This window comes from Callorhinus ursinus, unplaced genomic scaffold (genome assembly GCF_003265705.2).
Source record: "Callorhinus ursinus isolate GAN/ISIS: 27379988/994484 unplaced genomic scaffold, GSC_fseal_2.0 scaffold16, whole genome shotgun sequence".
NCBI lineage: Eukaryota > Metazoa > Chordata > Mammalia > Carnivora > Otariidae > Callorhinus > Callorhinus ursinus.
The window spans coordinates 43,302,319-43,322,906 of record NW_027397078.1 but is presented as its reverse complement, the minus strand read 5'-3'; positions in this window follow the sequence as shown (position 1 = coordinate 43,322,906).

Here is a 20,588-nt window from a genome sequence, read left to right as displayed (position 1 = left end):
GGGTGGGTGCAGCAGGGGTCCTGGTCCGTGATGTTCTCCTGGGCTGGATGTGGAGGCAGCATGCTCCCTGGTCCATGATATTCTCCTGGGCCGGGTGTGGATGCGGCATGCTCCTTGGTCCATGATGTTCTCCTGGGCCAGGGGTGGGTGCAGCCTGCTCCCTGGTCCATGATGCTCTCCTGGGCCGGGTGTGGGTAGAGTATGTGTGGAACAAGCCTTTAAAGAGAGCACACACACACAGTTTATCCAAACACTCCAGGAAAAAAGCCTCAGATGAGTAATATGAACCCAGCAAAATTAAATGTGTCCGTCCAATTAACTGCAGTGTGGCTAATTGCATGGGCCCTAATTAGTAGGCTGTAAAAAATATCAATAGTCCATTTCTCCTTATAGGAATTAAATTACGTTTGTCCCCACAAATGATATACATGGATTGTATCCATTAATTTTTTTTCTGTTTTATATAACAGAAGGTGTTAGAAATGAGGTTAAAAAAAAACACACACACATACCTCCCAGCCTTAGGCCTGGCTTAAAATTAAGTGAGGTCTATTCATTATAACTAATTTCTCCTTAAATTACATGTGTGCAATTGCACATTAGCGTTTAGCACAAACTGAAACCTCCACTGTGGTTTAAGGCATGTCTGTTGGGGTCATGCCTACTCGGCAGAAAGGCGGCGTTCCCCGGTTTTGCCCGTGTGACCCTTGCAAGTGGGGACATGCCTTCATGCCTGTCTCCTTGCTCGTGAATTTGGAGGAAGGTAGCACCTACCTGCAAAGACGATGAGGATTCTACCCATCAACGCCCCCCCCAAAATATTCAGAATGAGCTCCTGGCAGGTGCTGGATGCCCCACTGTGAGCCAGAGCCTATGATGATCTGGTGTTGCCGTACTTGGCTAGGTAGGTTCCCTCACGGAAATAGAAACCATTTCTCCCCACAGGAGCTCACGTTGTAAGGGTTACGGAGAAGATGTGTGCATGGTGATTCCGGTAGCTACCCAACCATTTTTTTTTTCAATCTACTTTCCCTGTGTGCCCGACGATGGACGTTTTCTCACACTTTAACGTCTCTGAAATTCACTCCCGTGCAATACAGAAGATACGTCACAAATTAATCAGCAGGGCTTCCTGTCTTGTCTTGGGGCAAGAAATCCAGGCGTGTCCCCCATCCACGGCGTTTTAGAGTCGATGGCAAGATCTATACGTTGAGATGGGCATCCGAACGTCTTTGAGCATCTGTATCTGAGCGCCTTGCCTGGATGCGTCCAATTCAACCAAAAAAAGTGTCAGGCACATATGCAGAGGGGTTGATGTTGACTGGGAAAGGTAGAGGATGCATGACAATGTTACTCCCCGCCACAGGAGGCTCACGTGCTCCAGGGAGCTGGGACCCCAGCTGAGCGTGTAGGAGGGTATGTCCTGGGGGAACGGTGAACAGCCCTGGGCTCTGAGCTTACAGCTGCAACTGTGCGTTTTGTGCATTTATGTTTGCTCCCTATTTACCGTGCATTTGACCACGAATGTATGGCCAGGAGCATCTCTGCTCTTTACCCTGGGGCTCTGCGGGGAGGGATGCAGGGCAGGATGCTCAGGATCTGGCACAGGTGTGGCCCCTGCGTCTGGTGGCACCAACGGCATTTGGGTGAATTAGGTGCTGGTCAATCAGGGAGACACAGACAGCGTCCCTTGAACCTGATCTGGTTCAACTTAACTTTGGGAGTCTAACCTCAAATTTTGAGAAAATATGGTATGTCATTTATACGTATGTAAAGAGGATTGACAGTAAGTCCTGCGGCACAGGGATAAGCCTTCTATCTCCCCACCCCTAAACAGTCCCGAGGGCATCCAGGGGTTTCCGTGCAAGAAGGAACCCCAGAACACCACTGTGATTCTTTGGGAACAGCAAGCAATTAGGACCGGGAGGCGGACAGTGGTACCCATGGTCCTGCCCCTCACCCCCGGGCATGTCCGGGACATGGACTCCCTTGCCCCCTGCCCCCATCACAAACTATAGAAGGAGAATAACCAGCCGGGTGTGCAGGTGTGGCCAGGATTCACTGGGCTCACATGACGGTGCTGAGGCAGTCGGCTCAGGGGACCTTGTACGTGTCGCACCTGTGAGCGGTCATGCTCATATGGCCACCTTCCTTCTGTACCTTGGCAGGTCAGCTGCTTCTCAACCCCTCTCACAGGGCTACCTGGACCAGGGACTCAGGGCATACTTGCAAATAGATAGATGGAGGCAGAATGTGTGTAGTTTAGGTGTCAGTAGGGAAATTCACAGGTGATCCAGGTATGAGCGTAAGTACAGCTATTTGTAGATAAGGCAGACACAGATAAGGATACAGAGATGTCCATGATCTACAGAGCTGATAATGGCATATCAATATGGATCTAGAAACATAGATATAGATGAAAGGACGAGATTGATGATATAAATACATATACAGAGAGCGAGGTACGAGATACATACAGAGATGGAGATAGATGGATCCAGACGATATATAGAGACAATATACGGACACAGATGATAAATGGATACAGACAGTATATAGATACAGTTGATATACTGATATGGATGATATATGGATAGAGATGATACATAGACACAGATGATATATAGATACAGACAATATATAGATACAGATGATATACAGATATGGATGATATATGGATAGAGATGATATATGGATAAGATGATGTATAGATACAGACGATATGTAGATAAAGATGATATACAGATACAGATGATATATGGATAGAGATGATATACAGAAATGGATATATGAATAGAGTTGATATATGGACAGAGATGATATATAGATACAGACACTATATAGATACAGATGATATACAGATACAGATGATATATGGATAGAGATGAAATATGGATAGAGATGATATATAGATATGAATGATATATGGATGATATATAGATACGATATGTAGATACAGATGATACATGGCCGCAGATAATATATGGATACAGATGATGTGTAGAGATGATAGGTAGATACAGATGATCTATGGGTAAGATGATATATAGATATAATGGTATGTAGATACAAATGGTACACGGATGCAGATAATATACAGATACAGATGATATAAGGGTACAGACAATATGTAGATACAGATGGTGTATGGATACAGGCGATATGTAGATACAGACAATCTACAGATAAAGTGATATATGGATATAATGGTATTTGGATACAGATGTTACATGGATACAGATAATATAGGGATACAGATGATATAAGGGTACAGACGATATGTAGATACAGATGGTATATGGATACAGTAATATAAGGGTAGAAATATACACATAGGAACGTACAGATATAAACATACACTGAGATGTGGATGGAATTCGCAGCATCTGTGCGGACACAGGACTTGTACACAGACAAGATGAGGAATTCCTACAAAGTGATCAGAAAAGGCCGACAGCCTAAAAGAAAATAAAGAAAGCAAACACAGACCATCCACCAAAGGACAGAGTCGGAACATCTGGTCAGTGAGCTCAGGGAAAGACACCCAGCATCCTTGGTTTCCAGGGAAACGGGAATGCAAACCTCCGTGGGAGGCCAGAGCATGCCTGCCCACCACAACGCTAACTCCAAGACCATTTGGGGGACGTCTGAGGACAACGCTGAGCTTTCTGTGGTTTATCTGTTCATCTACTTAGCCAGGAACAAAGCTGCCAGGCTCTCCCTGGGAAAGGGTTGTTGCTTGGGAAACCTCCAGTCACCAGAAAGATGCAGTGCACATGGTGAGGGCCAGCATGGTGTGCGGGAGAGGCCCACGTGCCCTCCAGACTCACCTCCAGAGTTCGAGGGGGTCATCCCCTTGAGCCTTGGGACCAGCGTTTGCTGGCTAGGGCGGCTGTAACAGATGATCCCACACTGGGTGGCTTGAATCGCAGACGTTCATGCTCTCTGGGCTGGAGACCAGAAGTCTGAGATCCAGGCAGGGCAGGGATGCTGAGATCCAGGCGGGGCAAGACCACTGAGATCCAGGTGGGGCAGGGATGCTGAGATCCAGGCTGGGCAGGACCACTGAGATCCAGGTGGCGCACAGATGCTGAGATCCAGGCAGCGCAGGACCGCTGAGATCCAGGCGGGGCAGGGATGTTGAGATCCAGGTGGGGCACGGATGCTGAGATCCAGGCGGGGCAGGGCCATGCTCCTTCTGGAGGCTCCAAGGAAGGGTCTGTTCCAGGCTCCTCCCCCTGCATGTCTGGCTCTGTCTGTGGCTCCCACAGCATTGTCCCTGTGTGTGTGTCTGCCTCCCAATGTGGCCTTGTTAAATAAGGACTCCAGTCCTATTGGGCCAGGCACCCCCCTCCCACTCCGGGATGACCTCATCTTCACTAACTATATCTGCAAAGACACTTTTTGTCAAATACAGTCCCATTCAGAGGTCCCTGGGATTAAATCTTCAACATAGGAGTTTGGGGAGGGAGACACGCTTCGGCCCTTGGCGGATCGTGCGCCTGGAGCCCCTCCCCCGACCCCCGGGATGGGATCGTAGATAAAGATGGAGATGCTATTTGCAGCAGGAAGTCTCCAAGCATGGAGCCTGGAGCCTCCCTGCCCCACTAGGGGCTCCTGAAGATGAGGTGCCAGGACCCTGTCCATGCTGGGAACTGCCTTGTCCATGCCTCCTCCGTGGCCAGTAATGCCATGATCTCATGAGAGGGACAATCGTTTACCTTTGGGTGGCCTCTGAGAAGCCCTGTTCTTGCTCACAGACTGTTTGCAGAGAAAGGACCTTCAGGCAACCATTAGCCGCCTGCTTGTTGGGAGCATCGGGAGCGGTGGCCTTGAGATCCACGGGGCTCTGAGAGAGTCGAGAAACCCCTAGCTGGGGTATGCATGCAGCCTGATACCATCGCCTCTCGCCTGCTGATTAAACACAGGGAAACTCGCAGTGCTGGGTCTGCCCAAATTAAGGCATCCGAAACTTTTGCTTACACGCTCTGTTGAATCAACAGTGTTGAATCTGTTGAATAAATGAACCAACACATGCTTTCAAAACAAACGTCTGACGCAGGGCTGTTGGCGTCGATTCGCATCTTGTCGCGAATAGTGGCACCTGGTTCTTCGCTTTCTGCATATTCTGTGTTCTTCCTGTGTGTGTATGCGGAGGGGGGTGAGTTTCAGATCTTAAAGCCACGGCCACTCCCCGGGTTGAGCCACTTGGATTCATTTTGAGCAGGGGTGACACGGCACAACCTAAGGGAGGGAACGGTGAGTTCCTCTTTGGCTCACAGGCACTAAAATCCCTTTAAACCAGGACCTGTGTCCTCCTTGTATTGGGGCCGTTGGCTGAGCACCAGCTGAGTTCCAAGCAGGGTTAGAGGCTAGCAAGCGTTTTCCCGCCTGATCTTCATGCTGACCCCAGGAGGTAGGGGGTGCCAGGCCCTTTCTGGAAGTGAGGATGTCCACTGCTGTGGATGTTTGGGTGCAAGCTTGTGAGGATCAGGTAGCTGGTGGCTGCTGGGACGGCAGGCAGGTTTGGCTGATTCCAGGTACAGGGGCTACCTGCTGGCTTCGGTGGGGCAGCCGATGAGGTCCTCAGTGCCTCAGTCACCTGCATGGTGATGGAAGATCACGGTCATCAACCTGCCTGGCCGCACAACACAGGGGTCCCTGGGACCCTCTATATGGAGACATCTTTGAGCGTGGAGACCAAGTGCCCCTTTCAGACAGAGACGTGCGGCTTACGGGAACCCAGTGCCTGGATGCAGGACCTGCTGGTGACGGGTACCTTCGGACAGAACAAAAGACTCAATTTCCTGCCATGGGAAATAAATCCAACTCTAGGTACATGCAGAGGAAATGCCTATTGAAACAATTCCAAAGGGCTGACTTCGCAGACCCTGGCTGGAAGGCTGACAGGGTCTCCTGGTGAGCAGAGGGCAGGCCAGGGCATGGGGCAGTGTTGAGTGGGCGCCGGCAGGCTGACCTGCAGAAGGAGGGGGATCCACAGAGTGATGCTGACAAAGGAGGGCCCTCCAGGAGCTAGGACCCTCTGAGGGGTCCTGGGAAATGGGTATGTTTGGGTGTATGCATGTGCATACTGTGTGAATGTGTGTGTTCACACTGGGGTGTGTGTGCAGGCTGGTGTGTGCATGTGTGTGCATGCTGGTGTGTGTATGTGCATGCTCGTATGTGCATGTGTGCATGTGCATGCTGGTGTGTGCATGGTTGTGTGTGCTGGTGTGTGCATGGTGGTGTGTGCATGGTTGTGTGTGCTGGTGTGTGCATGCTCTTGTGTGTATGTGCATGGTTGTGTGTGCTGGTGTGTGCATGCTCTTGTGTGTATGTGCATGCTGGTATGTGCATATGTGTGCATGTGCATGCTGGTGTGTGCATGGTTGTGTGTGCTAGTGTGTGCACACTGGTGTGTGTATGGTTGTGCATGTTGGTGTGTGCATGCTGGTGTGTCCATGGTTGTGTGTGGTGGTGTGTGCGTGGTGGTGTGTGCTGGTATATGCAAGGGCATGCTGGTGTGTGCATGTGTGTGTGTGCATGTGTGTGCATGCTGGTGTGTGCAAGAGCACACTGGTGTGTGTGCATGCTGCATGTACGCATGTGTGTGTGCATGCTGGTGTGTACAAGAGCACACTGGTGTGCTGGCATGTGCATGTGTGTGTGTGCATGCTGGTGTGTGCGTGGTTGTGTGTGTTGGTGTGTGCACACTGGTGTGTGCGTGGTTGTGTGTGCTGGTGTATGCATGTGTGTGTATGCTGGTGTGTGCAAGGGCATGGTGGTATGTGCATGTGCACGCTGGTGTGTGCATGCTATTTTCCTCTCCATAATGGAGAGTAGGGTAGAGGTTAGATCAGAAACTTCAATTAAGCCTTTAAAAAGACCATCTGCCAAACGTGACTGGGGTTCCATGTAAACAAAATGCCTGCGCTGGTTACAAACAAATGATCTTATCTATTGTATTGTGTTACAAATTAAAATTAGATTAAGCCACCTACATGGTACCTTGGCTGCATCTTCCATTTCTGGCAGAGGCTGAGCCTTTCCGTGCATATTCACCCCGCCTGATGAGCCCTCATTATCTCTGCAGAAGCATTACTTACTGTGCACAGCATAATCAAAGCCTGGGGGTACGTATTAATTATCCTTTTGAATAGTGATGAAATTTTAAAAAGAGGTCCTTTAGGCTTCACACCATCAGCAGATGAAACAAAGACGCGCACAGCTTGTGCGCGGAGACTCACATGTGTTTTTACATCTGTTCAGGATATTTCAATTTGAAGCTCAACAAGCAGAGACTGGGATTAAAGAAGAAGATGGGGAGAGAAAGAGAGGGAAAGAAGGAGAGGGAGAGACAGAGAGAGAAGCAAGTCCGGCAAGAACCATCAGGCCCCACCCTCGCTCCGCGACTAGTGAAGAAAATGAGCTTCCTTCTTGGAAAATGTACAGTTGCTTTCTTGATGTGTCTCTAACCGTGATTCCAACACGGGAACCCATGCCTGCAACACGTAGGGGTGTTAAGCCCAGCAGTCCACCTGTTAGCTCCAGACTCCGCTTTAGTTCCCGAACGTGTGTGTGTGTGTGTGTGTGTGTGTGTGTGTGTGTGTGTGTGTAGTCTCCAGTGGTTTCCAGGGTTGGTGTGGGGTGAGCCACCAGATTTGCACCTGCTTTGAAATCTAGTTTGAATTAGAATGTTGCCATGGGGGTTGGGCCGAGAAGGAAGTGCTCTGTGCATTTGGTGTGGTCCAGGGCGGGGGTGGGGGGGGGTCAGAGGGAGGAGCCTGTGGAAGTTGAGGGGGTATTTCACAGAGTACTCTCCCCTGCAGGGAAGGTTATTGGTGATGCCGCGGGAACTGGATGCTGTGAAGACAAAACTTGTGAGCTTTGGGTTGAAAAAACCTCCTCCTGCTTGCATGCACGGTCTGGCATGAAACCCTGTGTGCTCACAAACGCCAGTTGGCTTTGAATTCCCTGCTTAGAGTGGTACAGAGGGTGTCATGAAATGCCCACACTCAGTGTGCCTTCCATCCATACACGCTGATAAACAGAATCCCGAAATGTAGTAAATATTCCGTGTCATTTTGTAAATCTCTGTACCTATTTTTCTGGACAATCAGAAATGCAATGGGACCTCCAACAACAGGGGAGCCATCAATTAAAATAGTGTGAAGAGCATCAAATGGTGTCAAATGAATTCAATGGAATTAATATCATGTGACTGATGCACATAAATCCTATAGATTTTGCAAAATTAGGTACTCCTGTGAACAGAATTGCCAAGTTCAGAAATGGGAAGTGACCTCCACCTACCCACCTCTATTCTGTGCTGGCTATCAAGTGGCATATTTGTACGCTTTGTGTGGAATCCCATTGGGATGTCCTCATGGGAGAATCTGGTAGGGACATGGCCCCATGGCCATGGATCTGTGAACGCAGAGGCAGAGATGGGAGGGGTGCAGCCACAAGCCCAGGGATGCCTGGAACCCCCCCAAACTGGAAAAGGCAGGAAGGACCCTCCCCCGGAAGCTGTGGAGGCAACACGACCCTGCCCTGCCTGGATCTCAGTGGTCCTGCCCCGCCTGGATCTCAGACTTCTGGTCTCCAGAGCTGGGGGAGGATGGAGTCCTGTTGTTCTATGACACCCAGTTGTGGTCATGTATTATAACTCAGGAGCTTCATATGGTGTCCAAACAGACTTTGGGTGGAGTGGAGAGGTGGGTGAGTCAACTCTAGATGGTTTGACCCCTGAAAACTTGCAGCACAGTGAATGTTTCATCCACCCAAGCGTACATGTTGACTTGAACTTCCTGCATTAGCTCCCAGCTCCTGCAAAAGACACATGGTCAGGCATCCCACCTGAAAAATATCCAACTACAGCAGGAGGACCATGTGAGGGACCGAAGCTACAGTATGAGACTATGACCTGTCATCCAAGCAGAATCAGAACACCACAGAGTGCATGTGACTTTGGAGATCCCAGCAATGTGCTCTCGGAACACCAACCTGAACTTGTGGTTGGAGAATCGTGAGTCTTTCAAATCTGGGACAAAAGTCTGCTTCGCGCAGAGACATTCAAATTCTAATCCATCCCTTTGGAGACAAGGAAAACAGGAAGAGAGGGGCATGGGGTTTCAGTAAAGGAAGAGTGGATTAATAGTCAGCCTAGAGGTTTTAAAAAATAGACCCAAGTTATAAGGTTTGCCTTGTAAGGCCCTTGGGTTCTAACCAGCTTATTTTAGTCTAAAATCCAGCAGATTGCACCAAAAGTAGAGGACATAATGCAATATCTGATTCCTCTCTTGATATACACATGTTTATGTATCTTTGCATATGTTCCTGATTCCCGTGTATTTCTGTTTGCTGGTTCACAGTGCCAGTGAGGTTGGGTTTATTGTCTTTGTCAAGCATCAGTACATCAGTACATATGGTGTGGCTTTTTTTTTTTTTCTTTCTCCCCCAATTATCCAGACCCTGTCCACTGAATGATGTGAATATTTGAAGCCACGTGGTGTTTATTCGTCATGATTTCTGCCTTCCCCACTCAGTGGCAGCCTCCACTGGAGCTGGGGCCACCAATGAGTTTGCTTACAGATGTATCCCTGCACATGGTGGTTGGCCAGTGAATGAATGGGCAGAGGTATCATCGTTGTGGATGGTGGGGGGCAGTTTTCAGAGATGGGCACACATCTGTTTTCTGCAGCAACATTCATCTGAGATGCTTCAAGGTGTCCTGTGAGTAAGGAGCCAAGGATTTTTGGTAGGATGGTCCCAGAGAAAGATGGAACAGGACAGAAACAAGCAGATCATGATAGGAGCAAAGGATAAGTTTGGCCAATCTCTACTCCTTGAGAACAAAACAGTCCTGGGATGTTGGAATTAGATGTGGATTATTCTAGGGCAAGAATTTCAGATGCAGGAGGGATCGATCGATCAATTGGTAATGCTTCCCAATTTCTACCCATCAAGTGCACAGAGGTCACCGTCTACCAGGGCGACCACATGAATGAGCCCAACTAGGAGCACAGAGTGGACACAACTTTCCAGGGTGGACCCACACTGATTTAATGAACTGGACACAGGCTCCCAGGTGGGTCCCAGAACTGAGCCCAACCAAATGGACCCAATGGACACAGCTTCTCCGTGTGGTCCCACAACACACCCCAACCAAGTAGATCCAATAGGAACATTTCCTCATGGTGGTGCCAACAGCTGAGTTCAACCAAGTGGATCCAGTGGATGCCTCTTTAGGATGGCCCCAGAACTGACCTCAAGCAAATGGGCCCAATGGACACAGCTTCCCAGTGTGGTCGCACAGCAAACCCTAACTGAGTAGATCCAGTGGGAACATTTCCTCATAGTGGCCCCATAGCTGACTTCAATCAAGTGGACCCAATGGACACAGCTTCCCAGTGTGGTCCAAGAGCAAACCCCAACCAAGTAGATCCAATGGGAACCTCTCTTCACGGTCATCCCACAGCTGTGTCCAACCAAGTGGACCCCCAGTGGATGTCTTCTTGGGATGGTCCCAATAGGTAATGACGGTTAAGATTTGCTGCCATTGGCTATTAGGAGAATTTGCAAAAAGGGATCCCCACAATGGAGAAGAGTGGGGATGTGGCTTGCAAACCCATCCGTCAGCTGATGCAGGGACACAATGGGCCCTTTAGTGCCACCATGGTCATCCCATGGGCCTCTACTCATACAGTGTTCTTACCAAATCACCCAGGACACAGAATTCCACACAACCGTACCCTCTTCGGTTATGCAACATGGCGGACCCCATGGGAATGCGGGTGTCCTGTGACCAGTTTCTGGCATTTGAAACGTCATTGAAATTCACTCTGATGATCTCTTACAATGACCAGATTTATCTGGTTTTTTTTTTTTTTTCTCCATCTTGCCTTGATTTTCCTTTTCTTAATTTCATCTTTTGGTCCAAGGCTAAAATTTTCTGTCTACTTTCAGCCTACAGTGAATTTTAACAGCTGAGTTAGAAGCCCCTAAAAATAGGGTTCCCCAGCCAAAGTGCTGACACCACGTTCTCTCCTCAGGAATGAAGGTGGCAGGGCTGTAATTAAAAGGACATGGGCTGGTCTATCTTTGACTTCCCTAAATAGCCTATCAGGTTAACTTAAAATAAAGTCTCTCCGTGTTATGGAAGGCTGCAGGACACAGAAAGCGTGTTCTTCCCTGCCACAAAAAAAGAACGGATTATCCAATTCACATGATAGGTGAAGAAAAGCGAGCTTTTCTATGGCTTTCAAAACCACGCTCATAAAATATTCTTTGAACGTGCTTGGCGACTGGTTAACAGATGGGGAGGGACGTGCCTCCAAGAACCCGGTGCACAAATGGCCGAGCTCCTTGGCTCCATTCTAGGCAAAGACGCTGGGGTCTTGAAAGAGGCTCGCGCCACCGCCGTTTGACGGGAACTGTAGCTGTGAATACTTAGGTTGCATATTAGGTCATAAAATAAAAAAATCGACGTCTTTCCCTCCTCTATCTCTTTTGGAAGCATCTTGCCTTTTTTTTTTTTAATCCCTTCTCTGGATCCGATCTCCCATTTATTTTTTCGGCTTGTGAGCAAGAGAGCATCTGGAATGATTTTTCATTTTCATGTTTCCTTAATAACATTTTCTCAGATTTCGTTGGATGCCTTCATAAAAGCCCTCTTGCTTTATAACTTAGCTTTTATGAGTTCCTTTCACCATTGTTTCTGGTCGGCTCAGAGTTTTTTCTGTTTCTTTCCTTCTTTCTTCCTTTCTTTCTTTTCTTTTTCTTTCTTTCTCGCTCTTTCCTTCCTTCCTTCCTTCTTTCATTCATTCTTTCTTCCTTTTTCTTTCTTTCTTTCTTTCTTTCTTTCTTTCTTTCTTTCTTTCTTTCTTTCTTCTTTCTTTCTTTTCCTTCCTTCCTTCCTTTCTTTCTTTCTTTTTTCCTCTTTCCTTCATTCCTTCCTTCCTTCCTTCTTTCCTCTCTTTCTTTCTTTCTTTTTTTCTTTTTTTTTTTTCTGTGTTAATCTTATGTCTCTCTTTGCTCCTTATTTCCAATACACTGTTAGGGAAAAAAGAAAAAAAAGACGTTTCCCGGAGGTGATGATATAGGGTGTGTTTGGGTTTTGTTTTTCTTTTTTCTTTTTTTTTCTCCACGCAGGTATATTATTTGTGGGAAGTTCTCTAGGGATGTTTTTCTTATGAATAGGAAGACTGGGTAAACGTTAAGACAGGGGCTGTTGGAAGAGAGGATAGGGTGCCCGATAGGAATTATGTCCTTAGCCCTGGAGGAAGCCGGAGGAGTCCATGGACTATTCTAAATCAACGAGACTGGTTTTTGAGATAGTTGCCTGCATCGTGGTCACTGTTGTCATTATAAAAGCAATATGATGCGTGTCTGCCTGAACTTTGAGCAGATTCTTCCGTGCCCGTGTGGTTTGCCAGGTTTCAAAGCTGATTCCTCTGAGACCTCCTTCCCAGGGAGTCCTGTCACCCCTCAAGCTGGGGGAGCAGCCCCGCAGCTCTGACCCCCTCCCAGTGCAAACCAGCGCTACAGGACATGCTTCACAATGGCCCCTGGGCACTGCCACCTGAGCCTGGGAGTCTCGTGTCCACATGATGACAGATATGATGGGTTTGGGGTAGAGAATCTCAGAAACTCCAGGAAACCTGGCAGGTCTGGAAATCTGGGGACCAGGTTGCTTCTGTTTTTGTAATGTCAGTAATGAGAACCCGGTCGGGTCCTTGCTGCCAGAGCCCAGCTGGGGGACGCTGGGGGACCCTGGGGGGACGCGGCTGCATGGTCGTGCGGCTCTGCTGGCTGGTCAGACACGGCATGTATGTTCGTCTCATGCCCCCTGCTGGGGGAATCGGGCTTCTCTCTCCAACCTCCAAATCCCTGTGTCCTGGAGCCTGGGAGAGGGTGGTTGCAAAGGACCCAGGCTCATTCCGCAGGGTCAGCCAGATTGATGGGAAAACCCAGGTGCACATGTGCCCCGAATCCCACCTTCAGACAGGACCGCCTGCAAATGCAAACTTAAAGTACGGGCTTGTTGGTTGCAGCCCTGTGAAATGACCAGGAAAGGCAGCAGAATATAAGGGTCCATGCAGGGATGGATAGGGTGCTCAGAGCTAAGTCCTATGTCCAGGAAAACCCGCACCTCCTGGGCGCCAGGGCCCACAATAGGGACCCCGGTTGCCTCAACCGTTAATAACACGCAAAAGTGATCACAGTGATTTTCCAGTGTTGCAGCTATAGACAACGTAACTCAACACACATCAACGACCTTGCCATTCTAGCGGTGATGGTGTCCCCGCACCAAACTCTTAGTATCAGTGGGGCTGGTTCTTTCTGGAAAATTCAGGCAAGAATTGACCTCCTTCCCTTTTGCAGCCTCTGGAGGTGCGGCATCCCTGGATGCACGGTCAGAGCACATGCCCCTGTCCCCACAGCTTCACTAATTTGGAGCACCCCGCCTCCCCCTGATGGCAGTGGGTCACCGGGGCCCCAGGACCATCCCCAAGCCAGGATGCTCAATGTCACCTCTCTACAAAGTCCCTTGTGCTGTATAAGGGAACCCTCACAAGTTCTGGGGATCAGGACCCTCATGTCTCTGGGGACATTCCCTCCACCACGTAGAGCTCAGGGCATGGACGTCTTTGGGGACATTATTTTGCCCACCACTCAGGGATCTGGATGTTGACATCTTTGGGGAACATTCCAGCCCCCACCACATGCACCTGTGAATGGAGAACCATCAACAGCAGGAATGCACCAGACGCATTGTTAGGTTGACCGTGGGGCACCTTTCTGTCCCCCAGGAGTCACCCTCAGGGGCATGGAGACAGCAAACAATAAGGTAGACACCCCCTCGGCAACCCTGAGAAGCAAGTGATCGGCGTGTGGCTGACGTGGAAAGAAGGTGAGCAGGATCCCAATGGGCTGATCCACCGCAGAGCCCCACATACTCCTGGCTCCGGTTCCCAAGATGAGTTTCTAGAGGGTCCCCCGTTTTCACTTGGTTCCGCTCACCAGTTCTCCAGCCAGTCCTCCGAGAACACACCACACCGACAGAAGACGCAGGCCATTCCGTGCGTCAGCACACGCCGAGCCGCACGTGCATATGGACTCATGCGGGGAAAGTGCCCAACACAGTGGCAGGCGCCACCCAGAGAGGAGCCATGCCCGGTCCTGAAGGAACCACGCTCCTCTCTGAGGACAGACAAGATACAGAAAACACTCCTGGATCTCGAAGTTCACGAAAGGGCGAGGCAAGGCATCTGGGGGGAAGAGGTGTCCTTCCTGCCCAGCAGGTCCCTCCAGTTCTGTCGGAACAGAGGAACGGTTGAACTGTGGGAAGCCCACTCTGAGCAGAAGACGCAATCCGTGACATGTGGGGTCAGACTTCCAAGACAGGGGACTGTGGACAGAAAAGCCCTTGTTTGTGATCTGTATCATGTTTGCGAGCTCCCGTCAAGTTAATGCTTTGGGTTTGGGGACCAGCAGGGGAAGGGCTATGCTTTAATTCTCTTTTATTTTGTGCATTTATAATTAAAACTCTGGAGTTAGCCAATGGACGGAAGAAAGAAACCGAATGTAGCCCCTGCTTGGAATGAGGCCGGGTTTCCTCCTCCGAGATGTACTGACGTTAAGCGATATGCACCCTTGACCGATGGCCCCAGGGGACCCCATCTGCCCTGCAGACATGGGGGTGGCCCAGAGCCCCACACACGTGGCAAACACATGCCACACAAGGTTTGGAATGGAGCGACACGCAGGACCCCGTGTCTCCACTGAGCCATGACATCCAACCATAAGGAGTGTCTGACCTCTGGAAGAAAGGGAAGAAAAACACGGTTCCCATTTCACATTATATATCACATGTGGGTCTCCACGTTTTAAAAGGTAATGAAAATATCAGGAGTGTGGTACAGGCCACCTGCTCACAGGAGCCCCCACCCCACTAAAATCTACAAGGTGTGTGTGTGTGCGCTCCAAATGATTGTCTGCACAAAACCACACTAATGTGGGAAATGCCCGAGCTCCAGATGGTGGCAGACACAGGGTCCTTTGTTGATGGGGGCATCAAAGGGGTTTTGGAGATTTACTCATGGCTCATGGTGGATACATGCCTCACACTGGTTGGGGTGGCTTGTGTGCACTGTGGTCCTGTCGTTTGAGGATTTATTTAATGGATGGATGTATAAGTAGATGGATGAATGGATGGATAGATAGATGATAGATAGATAGATAGATAGATAAAGATGGATGGATGGATGGATGGATGGATGATAGATAGAGAGATAGATTGATTAGATGGATGGATGGATGATGGATGGTTAGATGGATGGATAGATATGATGAATGGATCTCTAGGTAGACGGACGGATGATAGATGAGAAGTGACAGACGTAACTATAGATACATGCATTCATACAGACACATGATGTGTGTATCATGTACATTATAAAGCTTAACATGTGTATACATACACACATATACATGTGCACGTACATACATGTGCATATGCTGAGCTTTATAATGTTTAAGCTTAATATATATGTGCAGAGACAAATGCATATACATGTAATAAAGTTTAGTTGACAATGTCCACGCACACGGTATTAGTCACAACTCTGCAGACAAACAGAACCGACGAGATACATCACATACGGAGCGTGATTTTTTTTTTTTTTTACAAGGAATTGGCTCACAGGGTGAAGGAGGTTGAGAATCCTATGTACTGTCATCAGAGTCCAAAGGCCTGAGGCCCCGGGACATAGGGTGTAAATCCCAGTCCAAGGCCAGGAGCAGAGTGATGTGCCAACTGAAGCAGCCCCACGCAGAGAACAGAATCTCCCCACCACCTTTCTGAGCTCTCCGGGCCTTCAACTGATTAGACGAGGCCCACCTACATCGGGCTAAGCCATCTGCTTTACACAGTCTACCAATTCAAATGCTCATCTCGTCCAGAAACACCCTGCTGGGCACAGCCAGAATCCTGTTTATCTAAATATCTGGGCACCTAACGGCCCTGTTGACTTGATACACAAGACTAACCAAACCAGGTATGCACGCGTCTATGCATTAAACTTTATAATATGTGTGTATATCTTTTTAATGTATAATATATTCCCATAGAAGGCACATGTACATAATATACGCGTAAAGATGTCCTTAAACGCAAACTTCAACAACAAAAACTTTCATCTTTTGTAAGTTTCAGATTTACAGATAAATCACACAGATAGTCTGGAGTCCCCACGGACCCGCGCCCAGTTTTCCGCACCGTAAACGTGGTGCCTTCTCGGGCACCGTGGTGACAGCCAACGAGCCAGCGCGGGCACGTTACGACTGCGCCGTTGTCAGACAAGGGGTGAGTTCAGGCTGGTGTCGGACGCGGGTCTCTGGAGCACACCGCACACGGGAGAGAGGTCTGGGGAGACAGGCAGGGACGGCGGGGCTGGAGGGGAAGTCAGACATGGAGGGTGGGTTCGTCACTGGGATCCTGTGCATCCTTGGGGTGCCCAGCATCTCATCCCTCTGTGTAGGAGGAAACGTGGCCACCAGCACACGCACGCACACACATGCGTGCGCACGCACACACACACACACACACAACTAGTCCCGAGCCTTCAAAATCGACAGCGTTTGACACGAAAATAATGTTTTACCTGGAAGCACTCAGCGGCCCTGCTGCCTCCTGGAATCCGGGAGACCTTTTGAAGGTAAGAGCAACAATTACCTGTGTTTCATAAATGCGGAATTACCCACTAATGCTCCTGGTTATTAACGGGGATACGGCTTCTAAATGTGTTAGTCATTGCGATCTCGTGCTGGAGGAATTCATCTGTAGGAGGTGGGAACAGTGCTTTGATGTCTGTGCCCAGCAGAACCACATGTGGCGAGGCTCCCCTTCTGTTTGCTGTTGCAAAGGGCTTGGAACCACCTAACACTGCCATGGTCCCTGCCCTCCCTTGGGTGCCAGCTCCGTGGACTGAGTCTGGGAGGGAAGATCCTCCCTGATGACGTGGGGACAGAGCCCCAGGAAGCAGTCCAAGTCCAACGGGGAAGTGGGTAGGATCTTCTTCCTTCAAGTGCATGGGACGTGAAAACTGTGGGACTTCACGAGACACAGGGCCCGTGGGCTCTGTGGCTTCAGGAGAAGAAGGCAGGCTGCCTGGGTTCATTCACAGGTGTGAAAGGGATCTGGCTTCTGTGGGCGACAGAATGGTGGCCCCAAAGACGTCCACATCCTGATCTCCACATGTGGACAGAATAATGTCCCCCAAAGACATCTACATCCTGATCCCCATCTTGTGGATGGAATAATGTCCCCAAAGACGTCCATGTCCCAATCCAGACATGCTGGACTCAATAATGTCCCCAAAGATCTCCACTTCCTGATCCTCACATTGTGGAAAGAATAATGTCCCCGAAGATGTTCATGTCCTGATCCACACATGGTGTCCTGAATAATGTCCCCAAAGGCATCTACATCCTGATCTCCACGTGGTGGATGGAATAATGTCCCTACAGACCTCCGTGTGCTGATCCCTGCAGAGGACAGATGAGCAAGCCTCACAGGGAAACCCAGCACAGAAGGGAGATGCCATGTTGGACCACCAGCCTGCAAAGCCTCGTGCCTGCAAAGGGGCATCTGAATCTTAGGGTCTTGCGGAGAACTTGTGGGGGGAGCAGATGCAAATATTTGGATGAATTTCACACACTTCACATGGATGCCCCTCGTCACCCCGTCTTACTACACAGAAGGGTGATCTCTGACCTGGAAACTTCTACTCATGGCTGAACCCTGGGCTCACATCCCTCACCCCATCTGTATCCCGTGGAAATCCTGAGCTCCAGAGAAGCCCCCCCTCACTCCTCACTCAGTGCACTACTGTGTAATTTAGCAAAACCGGAAACCCAGTAACATCGGATTCCCTTCTGTGTCTGTGTGGCTCACACAGCTTGGAACACGGGTCTCCTGTGGGATTTGTGGCTGGAAGCCTGAGGGGGTTCTCTCTGGGCATCTCTGCTTCCAAATCAGGCCCTCCACCAGACTCCCATGACATCCACCACCTTCACGGCTGGCTGATGCCCCTGGTTTCCTCTTGTTCAAGATATCTGAAGGCATCAGACAGACCCCCCCCATGTGCCACCCAGTGGATGCAGGTGTAGCTGTGGATGCAGGTGTAGCTGTGGATGTAGGTGTGGATGCAGGTATAGACACAGATGCAGGTGTAGGTGTAGTTACTAGTGTGGATTTGGGTGTCTGTGTGGATGTAGGTGTGAATGCAGGTGTAGGTATAGATGGATGGAGGTGTAGGTGAAGATATAAGTGTGGGTGCAGGTGTGGATGCAGGTGTAGGTGTGGACTTAGGTGTGGATGCAGTTATAGGTGTGGATGCAGGTGTAGATGTATGTGTGGTTGCAGGTGTAGGTGTGGACTTAGGTGTGGATGCAGTTGTAGATGCAGGTGTGGATGCAGGTGTAGGTGTGGATGCAGATGTAGATGTAGGTGTGGATGCAGGTGTAGGTGTGGATGCAGGTGTAGATGTAGGTGTGGATGCAGGTGTAGGTGTGGATGCAGGTGTAGATGTAAGTGTGGATGCAGGTGTTGGTGTAGGTATAGGTGTGGATGCAGTTGTAGATGCAGGTTGGATGCAGGTGTAGGTGTGGATGCAGTTGTAGATGTAAGTGTGGATGCAGGTGTTGGTGTAGGTATTGGTGTGGATGCACTTGTAGATGCAGGTGTGGATGCAGGTGTAAGTGTGGATGCAGGTGTAGGTGTGGATGCAGGTGTGGATGCAGGTGTAGGTGTGGATGCACTTGTAGATGTAAGTGTGGATGCAGGTGTTGGTGTAGGTATTGGTGTGGTTGCAGGTGTAAGTGTGGATGCAGTTGTAGATGTAGGTGTGGATGCAGGTGTAAGTGTGGATGCAGTTGTAGATGCAGGTGTGGATGCAGGTGTGGATGCAGGTGTAAGTGTGGATGCAGTTGTAGATGCAGGTGTGGATGCAGGTGTGGATGCAGGTGTAATTGTGGATGCAGGTGTAGATGCAGGTGTGGATGCAGGTGTAAGTGTGGACTTAAGTGTGGATGCAGGTGTAGGCATCAGTGTTAGTGCAGGTTGGTGTAATTGTAGATGCAGGTGTACAAATGGAGATACAGATGGACCCATCATAATCTCATACTTCCTTTAAGCAAAGGTGTCCGTGACATCAGTGATGCGAAACCCTAGCCTGGCGTTGGGAAGCTGGACATCCGGGACCACCAATGGCATCGGTCCCAGCCCAAGAGCAGGAGGACACTGATGTCCCAGCTCCAAAACCATCGAGCAGAGAGAGTGAATAATTCCCCGTTCTCCTGAATGTGTCGACAGATGGGGCGAGGCCCACCCCCACTGCGGAGGCCCCTGTGCAGAGATGCTAATGCGAAACCACGCACACACGCCCAGAACGATATCTGACTGAACGTCTGGCACTGCCAGGCCCAGCGATGGTGACTCATGCAGTGAACCCGTGCACCCCCCGTCACCGGACTTTACCCTCCGTGGTCCGCGCACTCATTCCCGTCGGCACTGAAATCACGCTCCTGTTTTGACCCGTCCGAGCGCCTTCCCCAGCAGCGAGCACCCCATTTCTTGGTTCCTCCTTCAAGCACAGGCGGCGTCCCTGCCAGGAGCTCTCGTGTGGTCAGCGACAGGGGCCGCCCCAACCTGCCTCTCCCCCTGATGTGCACAGTTGCCCCCTACCAAAGCCACTAATGACACCAGGTGACCATTCCTTGAGGACCTACCAGCAACACGCACATGGCACCACTCCTCCTCCTGACTCATGTGCCTTTCCCTTTTCCCCTTCCTTCCCCTCCCATCTCTCTCTGCCTACATCTGCCCGGACTTCTGGAACATTCTTCCCCAGGTATCCAGCTTCATGACAGCTCACACTTCCTCCCCATTTAACACACAAACAGCTGACGGCATCCTCCTGGGCCTTCTTCCCATACCACGTGGGTCCTTTTCAACGCACCCCCAAATCTGCTTCTTCTTACATTTTCCCCCAACCTCTGCAACAATGGTACACGTCTCACGAGAAGGAGCATCTCTGTTCGCTTCCTGCAAAACCGCCTTACCCGTAATGGGAGCACAACACGCATCGTTGAACGCATGGCCGGCACTTTCCACGCTCCGGGGCACCCTCTTCCCAGCTCTGGGAGGTAGCGACCCATCTCTCTGTCTCGCTCTCTCTCTTCTGTTTTTTGTGCATACGTCCGAGCCCTTTTCAGCATCACACCATAAACATTCTTTCCCCGACTGGCTTTGTTTTTTTGGCGTAGGTTGATATATTAGCCCGTTCTTATGCCTTGCCTCTTTCAACCTATTAAATTGCATTTGCTCCTAATGGGAGACAGAGCGTGCCGGGCACGGCGGCCCCTTCTGGGGTCCTATGGGCATCTGTGTGCGGAGCTGGCGCCTGATGAGGTGCTAATCGGATACAGTGGAAGCAGACGAACCCTGGACATTTTTGTGTCACATCCGTATGATCTACGGCCCTAATCTACGGGAGTTTCATGGGGCGCTCCGGAGGAATGCG